Genomic DNA, 9,347 nt, shown 5'->3' on the forward strand with positions numbered 1-9,347 from the left:
GAAATAATGCAGGAATTTATACACCGAAAGCAGGCTGACATTCTGGGCAACTCCTGCGGGTTTTTTTCTTTCTTCTTTCCTCTTTCGGTCATTCGGCCTTGTTTTTTGGTTGGATACCCTCTGGATTTCAGGAGTCTTTGGTGTGTTTTTATAATCTTTGATTTTTTAAAAATATATTTTTATTGATTTTAGTGAGGGAGAGAGAGAGGAAAGAGATAGAAACACCAATGATGAGAGAGGATCATGGATCGGCTGCCTCCTGCACGCCCCCTACTGGGGATTGAGCCGCACACTCAGGGGCACATGCCTGGGTTGTGGGCTCTATCTCCAGTGTGGGGTGTGCAGGAGGCAGCCGATCCATGATTCTCTCTCATCATTGATGTTTCTCTCTCTCTCTCCCTCTCCCTTCCTCTCTGAAATCAATAAAAATATATTTAAAAAAGGAAAGAAAAGGAAAGAAATGGGATGCAAGCCGCCGCCCCACAGCCTCCCTGGCTGCGCTCGCCCCACTGCCATCTCCTTGACAAGAGTCTGTTCACAGGCAAGGCGTGGCCCCCGTGGTGTGCGACAGCCCCTGGTGTGAGATTTTACAAACTCGTTCAGAGACCCCCAGTCCCTGCAGAACGGATGCGTTCCGTCCCTGATTGGAGTAATTGCGGCTTTTCTGAAATCTCCAGAAAATACCTCCTAGTGGGTGAGGTTTTCTCGATGGGAGGCTTTTCTTTGCCAACATCTCCCTGCCTCTCTGCACCTGCCGCGCCCGCCCGCTGGTGAGCCCCGCGGCCGGGAGCGAATCGGATGGCTGCGGAGACAGCGGTCACTCTGCATTCAGCAGCGCGCCCGCGGATGTGTCTGTGCTTATGATTTCACATTGTGACTTAAGTGGAGCCGTATTTTCTGCCTGAAAGTGTCTCTGGAATTAGATGCATCAATAATGCATGGTTTCTGTGAAGAATATGATAACGTCCAAGCGCGCTGGCCTTACGAACACCCTGTGAACGAAGCTATTTGTTAGGAACTGTATTTTCATGCCGCATTTTGGCTCTGTATTGCGATTATAACACCTGATTTCCTAATTACCATGCTAATTGTGAGTTACCTCGCGTTGCTACAAAGCACAGAAGTATAATTATGTCATAAAACGCGTTTATGAAACTTCTGTGGGAGAGAGGGCTGGTGAGGAGACAGCGCTTAGAAGAGCTGTGCCACCCAGGACCGCCCCTCCCCCCCGTCCGTCCAAATCACTGTGGGCGGCCTGGCCGGCGTGGCTCAGTGGATGAACGTCGACCTATGGACCAGGAGGTCATGGTTTGATTCCCAGTCAGGGCACATGCCCAAGTTGTGGGCTTGATCCCCAGTGGGAGGTGTGCAGGAGGCAGCCGATCAATGATTCTCATCATTGATGCTTCTCTCTCTCTCTCTCTCTCTCTCTCTCTCTCCCTCCCACCCTCCGAAATCAATAAAAACATATATTTTTAAAAATTACTATGGGGAACAATTACGGGGGTTCCACGTGGGGCTCCCTCGAGGGTGAAGTCTGAGAAATCCTCTGTCTGCCCCTGAGGGCATGGCGACAAAGCACCCCGTGGTGGAAAAGGGGGACTCTTCACGGACAAAGGGGTTCCATCTCCTCCAGGTGAGATGGAGGATGGGGGTGTTCCCAGGGCCCCCCATCTGCACACACACACCCTCCCCCACCCCACCTGCCCCCAGCAGGCAGTCTCAGTGACCCCGTCTCCCCATCTGTTCTGAAGCCGAATCCCACGCACGAAGCAGCTCCGAGAGGCTGGTGGACAACAGGAGGCTGAAGGGACGGGAGGGGGAGCAGCCGGGAAGGAGGGAGAAGGTGAAGAGGGGCCCAGGGTGGCGGTGAGGGTGTTGGGTGGTTGGGTGGGAGAAGGGGTTCAGACGTGCAAGGAGGGGCTTTGGGGGGCTGCTGGCTGTAGGAGGGGCCCCAGGGGGTTAGAATTCTGACGTGCGCATTTGGGGGGGCACAGTTGGTCCCTACAGTGGCGTGGAAGCTGGACTCAAAGGGAAAGTGGAATCTTACTTCTTGGCCCAGAAGGAAACGGGGGGAGGGGGTCCGGGGGGAGGAGACAGGGCAGCCACACCAGCGCAGGGCTGGGCGCTCCTCGCACACGCCCTGGGCACCCATGGCCTGTGTTAGATGCTGCGTGGAAGGCGTCCGGTGAGAGCCCCGTTCTTCCCGGTGGTGGGGTTTCAATGCACTTGTCCAGCAGGCGACGAGCAAGGATTGCGTGCACTCCACGGGGTGCAGCTGACGAGTGGGCAGAAGGGGGTTCGGCTTTCATCCTCCAGGGCCATAAAGCCGCCCCGTGGGCCTGTCAGGATCAGCATCCTCTTCACGCAGCAGTTGAGTTGACGTTAAGAAAACGAGACGCGGGAGGACAGCGCCTTCCGCGAGGCAGCTCGGGGCCAGACACAGACACAGACACAGACACAGACACAGCAGGTGGACTCGGACGCTGTGAATCGCCATCCTGGGAGCGCCCCGTGCACTGGCCTCTGCACAGCCTCTCTCTGCAGCTCCCACCTGAATTGTCATTTCCTTCCGTCTCCCGTGTTTCAAACACAGGGCTGGGCCGGGAGGTGCCGCACCCCCACGGAGCCCAGGTTCCGGGGAAAAGGCCGTCTTTGTACGGAGGTCATTACTCTCGGCCACACCTGCCCGACAGAGCAGGGTACGAACTCATTACCTTCAAGCGGCCTTCGCTGCAGGGAATTGTAATCCTCGCTGGATCTCGGAGGAGAGAGGCCCCTGTGAGCTCCGCTGGCCCAGCTGCTCGCCGCCTGCCCGGACGCTCCCCGCCCTGCTCCCAGCGAGATCGAGCCCACGGGTTTATTCTGTATCGGTGGACAATACTTAACAGTCACACGTGGCTTGCGACTCCTGGTGATGAAACAGCCTTTGGACCACGTGCGACGTGGCTTTTGGTGGCTCTAACGCCGGGAGCGAGCGTGGCCCTGGGCGCCCTGGCGGAGCGCGCGCATATGGCTTCTTACCGAGAAGGCTTCTCCCAGCACCTTCCCAGGCTCCTAGCTCATCTGACGGTGCCAGACTCCCTCTCGTTCCTAGTGCCGTCCCCTGAGTGCAGGTGGCGAATGGCTGCATTTGGGGTGAAGGAGTCCTTTTGATAACAGGCCCCCTGATGGGTTACAGAGGAGGGCGGGGAGGGAACCGTCATTAAACAGACTCAGCCGGATGGTGTCGCTCAGTGGTGAGCGTGGACCTGTGAACCAGGAGGTCACGGTTCGATTCCCAGTCAGGGCACATGCCCGGGTTGCAGGCTCCATCCCCAGTGTGGGGCGTGCAGGAGGCAACTGATCCATGAGTCTCTCTTATCATTGATGCCTCTATCCCTCTGTCCCTCTCCCTTTTAAATCAATAAAAAACCATATATATATTTTAAAGAGTATGAATTGATCCCTAACTTACGGCAGAAGGAAAGCGTGTACTTGCGTCACTGCCACAGCAGCCTGTCCGTGCGGCTGCCCGAGGAGCTCGAAGGTCAAGTCCCCATTCAGGCCCCGGGTGGGCCGTTTCAGATCCAGCAGGAGCCATCGGGACGGCGGCCGCGGCCAGAGTGACAGCTCTTCGTCTTGTTTATGCCTGACCTTCATCCATGAACCTCAAGGCACAGTAATGAGACCTGCCCTCGGGAGAGGTGGCATTATCTCCTTCAGGATAAATCTATTTAATGAACAAGTGATAAGCCCATTTTCAAATAAAATGAAATTCCTGGGGCTCTTTGGGAAATAATGTTAAACTGCAATTGGGGAATGTGTTTACCATAAAACCCTGTGTGTGAGCGTCCGCTCAGGGTGTCTGAGCAGGAAGTGTCTTCACTCCTAAACGACGCACCACGAAGAAAACCAGCCGTACCACGGAGGTCTGCAGTGGCCAGCGTCGATGAACTATATATTTGTAGAATCTCGGTGGGTTTTCTTTTGTTTTTTATTGATTTCAGAGAGGAAAGGGGGAGAGAGATAAGGAAACACCAATGATGAGAAAGAATCATTGATCGGCTGCCTCCTGCACGCCCTACTCTGAGGATCAAACCCACAACCGACCTGGGTATGTGCCCTGACCAGGAATCGGACCCTGATCTCCTGGTTCCTAGGTCGACGCTCAACCGCTGAGCCATGCCCGCCGGGCTAGAATCTTATTTTAAGTAGCTTTATTACAGCGCCCTCATCACAGCATCAAACGGCAATGAAGACGCTCAGAAGGAGGTGGAATAGAAAGACATGAGACAGTTTTCATAAAACCCAAAGCTCCCTTTATCTGGGGTGTTCTGGGGCCCGGGGAGGGATGGGAGACCGTTCACGGGTGAGGGGGGAATGTGCGTCTGCTTGTCTGTTCACACCGGGTGAGAGGAAGGTGAACTCACAGCGAGAGAGCTTATAAACGCCCTGCTCAGCCCCTCGAAGGCCCCCCACCACCAACCGTTCCTTACCAGGGAATCTGAAACTCCCGGTTTAATGTCCGATCCTACTGTTAACGAGCTGTAGGGCATAAGATGACGCCATCTCTCTCTGCCTCCATGTCTCTGTCTGTAAGGGGGTCATTCATCACAGGCCTGAATGAGGAATGAGCGATATCAAAAGTAAAGGGGGACGTCCAGCCAGTGTGGCTCAGTGGTTGAGCATCGACCCCTGAATCAGGAGGTCGCTGGTTCTAGTCCCAGTCAGGGCACATGCCTGGGTTGTGAGCTTGATTACCAGTTGGAGACATGCAGAAAGCAGCCAATCATGTTTCTATCTCTCTCTCCTGTCCCCTCGCTCTAAAAATTAATAAAAACATTAAAAAAAAAAGTCAGGCTCAGTTAGGGTAGACTGACCTTTGTCAGGGAAGATGCTGGCTGGGACAGGTCCGCCCCCATGACCTGCATTTAGAGGAAAGTTCTCATTTGGGACCGTCCTGTGTGGTGACTTTGGGCCTCCCCTGAGCATCTCGGGGTGAGCGTGTGGCCCCTTTTCGTCCACAGCCTGACTCTTGGTCGATGGTTTATCACTAACCAAGTCCTTTCCCGCCCTCCCTAGGCAGAGAGACCCCTGGGCAGCCAGAGGAGGATCAATGTGCCTTGGAAGCCACGCTCTGCGGGTCCCAAATCGGCGTTGGAAAAGGTCATGGAGGGGTTGGGGACAACACACTAAAAACCAGGCCCCGCAGCACCCCTGCCTCGGGGGGGGGGGGGGGGGGGAGGGAGGGGCTCCGTAGGGAGCATCCGCAAGGAGGTGTCATCTACCTCCACGCTGACGCTGACGGCTCCGCTGCCTGCTCAGTGCCCGGCAGGGGGCCCAGGCCTGCCTGGTGCCACGCCCTCGGGCGGCAGCAGGATTCCCCTGGGCTCCTCCAGGGAATTCTGGGCTCCCACCTTCACCCGGAGCAGCCATCAAAGATTCAGCTCGCCTGCTGCTGGGAAGTGGATTTTTAAAATCCCGATTTGCTCCCGATTTGTGGAATAAAGCATCTGATCGGCCCGTGGGGACGAGAGAAGCCACAATGGTGGGAATCAGGGCACAGAAAATAGTTTTGGGAAATCGTTCCCTGCTCCCACCAAGGCTGGTCCCACAATATGCAAATGAAACACAATACTGTATGCAGATGAGGCGGCTCGTCATGGGAACGATGTTTTCCTAATGGTCCCGTGAGCCACTGACGGCTGCTGTGGCGGGATGAACGCGCCATCTCCAGCGGGAAGGCCTGGGAAATCCAGTTAAGATCGTGCAGCGCAGGCTTCCCGTTGCCGTTTGCTTTATGGTTATTTCAGCAAGGGAGACAGTGTTCTCTCCAGGGGGGGGGGGGGGGAAGGAATTGGATAAAATGCAAATGAATTGACTAGAAACATCCTGAGATGCGGTGCCCTGGAGTCCTGCATCTGTCCCTACAGCACCTCCCCCCTCAGCTCCCGGGACCACAGGGCTGGAGCTGCCCCCCATCAAAGGACCAAGCCCGGGGGAGGCTAGTAAGTGCTGTCTTTCGCCAAGTGACTCTGCAAAGTGCACTAGATTAGGCGAAGGCAGCCCAGTTTATTCCTGGGGAACACTCTTTAATGTGGAGACATTCGCCCTGGCAGGTGTGGCTCAGTGGTTAGAGTGTCGGCCGCAGACAGAAGGGTCCTGGTTTGATTCCAGTCAAGGGCACGTACCTGGGTTGCAGGTTCCGCAGCCCTGGTCGGGGTGCATTCGGGAGGCAACCAATCGATGTGTCTCTTTCACATCGACGTTTCTCTCTGTCCCTCCCTCTCCCTCCCACTCTCTCTAAAAATCAATGGAAAAATATCCTCTGGTGAGGATTAACCAAAAACATTTTTTTTAAAAAAGGAGATATTCAAGGTCGCCTTCCAAAGGTGGGTAACACAGGCAGCATCCCCCAAAGTGTCCGGAGGGGGAACCCTGTTTTCAGGGAGAGTCCGGAGCTCGGTGTGCTAGGACCTGCCCTCTGGGAGCACTGGCGGCACCCGGGGCCGATGCTGTAATAATAAGACCGCAGCCCAGGAAATGAGAGACTCTGAGAGCTCCCGCCCCGCCTGCCCCCGATGGCGGTCTGGGTAGAGCCGGCAATAAAACCTCAGGCCCCCGGGTGCTCAGGGCCGAAGCTCATCTGATTCCGACACGTTTATAAACTCCCACGCTTAGAAGGTTCGGGAATTTTTCTATCGGGAGCCACAGATCTGTATCGTCCTCGTTTGTGCTTTTTATGTCCTCAATGAATTTCGTTGTTTGGAAAAGAGCTGAATTATAAAGCCAGCCCCCGGCGTTGCTGAAGTTCACGTGTAGGAATGGAAACACACAAGAACTAGGCTTTGCCCGTGGCCTCGGACAGAGAGAACCAGCCCGAGAATGCACAGCAGGGGTTCCTTTCCCTTGACCCAGAAGATGAAGACGATGGCGCTTTAAACAGGAAAGGTGCAGAGCCGCAGTGAGGCCGGGCAAGGAGGGGCTGGTGGCGGGAGAGAAGTTCGAAATGCGTCCCCCCTGGCCTGACATGTAAAAAAAGGACGTGCACAAAACCGCCGGCTCTGGAAATAGCCCGGAGGACACTGTCCCCGTTTTAAATCCTCTCCTCTTCTTTCCTCTTTGTCCTGAGGAAAGGGAATGAGGTCATCCTGTGTTTGAGGAGTGGATACGCTCAAACCATTGTGTCAGGATGTAGAGTCAGCCCAGTTGGCAAAGAAAGTTTCCGATTTTTAAAAACTTAGCTGAGCATTTTTTAATGCTTTTTTTCTTTTCTTTTCTCACCGGTTTTTGTGTCCTTATTAAGTGAAAAGTGTGTGTGAGCAGGTCTCCACCTGAATGTTAGACACTTTCTGGAAATACCAACCGCGCCACCTGGTGGACAGTGGATGTGTGTGCACCTGGCTTCCATCTCCCTGGAAATGACATCAAGTTGAAAAAGTACCTGCACGGGGATTTCTCAGTCCCTTCATCAGGCCGGCCCCTCCCGGTCTGCGGATCCGTAGGGGCCGGAATCTGATCCTTAGCTGAGGCCAAGGTCACACTTAGGGCAGCCGGGCGAGTGCGGGGTCACCACCACATCCCAGGGGCCCTGACGCACGGTCTGCAGGCAGGAGGGGCCTGTAGGCTGGGGGCCAGGGAAGGTGGGTGGGTGCAGGGACTGACTGACTTGGGGTCTGGCGGAGAGGCCTAGCGAGAGCGGAGGAGGGGCGGTCAAATTTCCAAGGCCTGGCTCTCCGAACTTCCTCTCAAATTTCCGATTCATCGCCCGTCGCCTTCGCTCCCCGATTTTGCACGACCTTTATTTAAATGCCACGTCCCATTGGCGACGGAGTAATTTTGACACGTGGGATTAAAAATGATGTTTCTATAAAATGGCAAACCATCTTGACATTTCGTTACGAGCCTTTTGATAAATTTCTGTTCTCACCCAAAACCATTCTTCCCAGCAGAACAGATTCCCATCAGGGGTTTTAGGAAAACAAAGTGCGTTTTTGCGGGGAGAGTCCGATGAGAGGGGCCGCGGGGCTCACGGGAAAGGCTGGGCCGGGGCGGGGCCTGCACCCCTGGGGCCCGCTGGCCAGCTGTGTGCCCCTGCGCAAGCCATGCATCCGTCTGCGCCCCAGGCTCCTCCTCTGCAGGGTGAGAGGTTTATCCAGATGCCTCCAAGGCCCATTGGGCTCCTCAGAATACTTGGTGTCATTTTGAGGCTTTGAGTCCCGTCCCGTCCCGTCCCCCCCCCCCACCTCTTCCGTGGGTGGGAAGATAGACTTCCTGGGAGTCTCTCTGAACTACACTGTGGTGGCAGAATGGCTCCGCCCATGGTGCCGAGCGTTAGTCCCGGGACCTGTGAGTGCTCGGCCTCGCACAGCAACAGGAGCCTGCAGGAGTGATGGGCGGGGGGGAGTGTAAGGACCTTGACCTGGGGACATAAGCCCGGGCCGTCCAGGTGGCCCAACATCATCATGGGGCCTAAAGTCATAGAACCTCTCCCCGCTGTGGCCAGAGAGAGCCGTGAGGCTGGGAGGAGGGTCAGAGAGGGCACAGGTGCCTGGAGGATGCAGAAGGGGCCGGAGCCAAGGAAGGTGCAGCTCCCGAGGCTGGAGGAGGCAGGAGAGAGGTCCTCAGAGCTGTTGGGAGGGCCGCAGCCCCGCTGACACCCGGCTCCGGCCCCGACAGCCCAGGTGGCGCCCGACAGAGCTGCAGGAAGCATGTCTGTGGCATGAACTGCCCACTTGGTGCGCATGTATGATGGCAGCTGCAGAAAACCAACACACATGCCCTCAGAATATAGGTAACACCCCAAGTCTGCACCTCCCACAGCCCCGTCGCTGGGCGAACCCAGGCCTCCTATAAGGGGACCCCTGAGGGTCATTGAGCTGGGGGCCCTGCTCACCCGAGTCCTCAGAGTTAGAGGGCTTTGGTATTGACCTCCAAGCACTTCCTGTGAAAATGAATATACAGCCCTGGCCAGTTTGGCTCAGTGGATAGAGCATCGGTCTGTGGATGGAAGGGTCCCAGGTTCAATTCTGGTCAAGGGCACGAAACTTGGTAGCAGGCTCTTCCCCGACCCAAGTCGGGGCGCAGGGCGCATGTGGGAGGCAACCAATCGATGTGTCTCTCGCACATCGATGTTTCTCTCTCTGTCATTCCCTCTCCCTTCCACTCTCTCTAAAAAAATCAATGGAAAAATATCCTCTGGTGAGGATTAGCAAAAAAAACAAAACAAAAAAAAACCCAAAGAAAAGAAAGAAAGAAAATGAATACACAGGCAGACCTCAGAGATGCCTGGATGGGTTCCAGGCCACTGCAACAGGCAGATATTGCTAGAAACTTGTCCCACATCAGTTTGTCAGTCTCATACC

This window comes from Myotis lucifugus, unplaced genomic scaffold, assembly GCF_000147115.1.
Source record: "Myotis lucifugus unplaced genomic scaffold, Myoluc2.0 scaffold_315, whole genome shotgun sequence".
Taxonomy (NCBI): Eukaryota; Metazoa; Chordata; class Mammalia; order Chiroptera; family Vespertilionidae; genus Myotis; species Myotis lucifugus.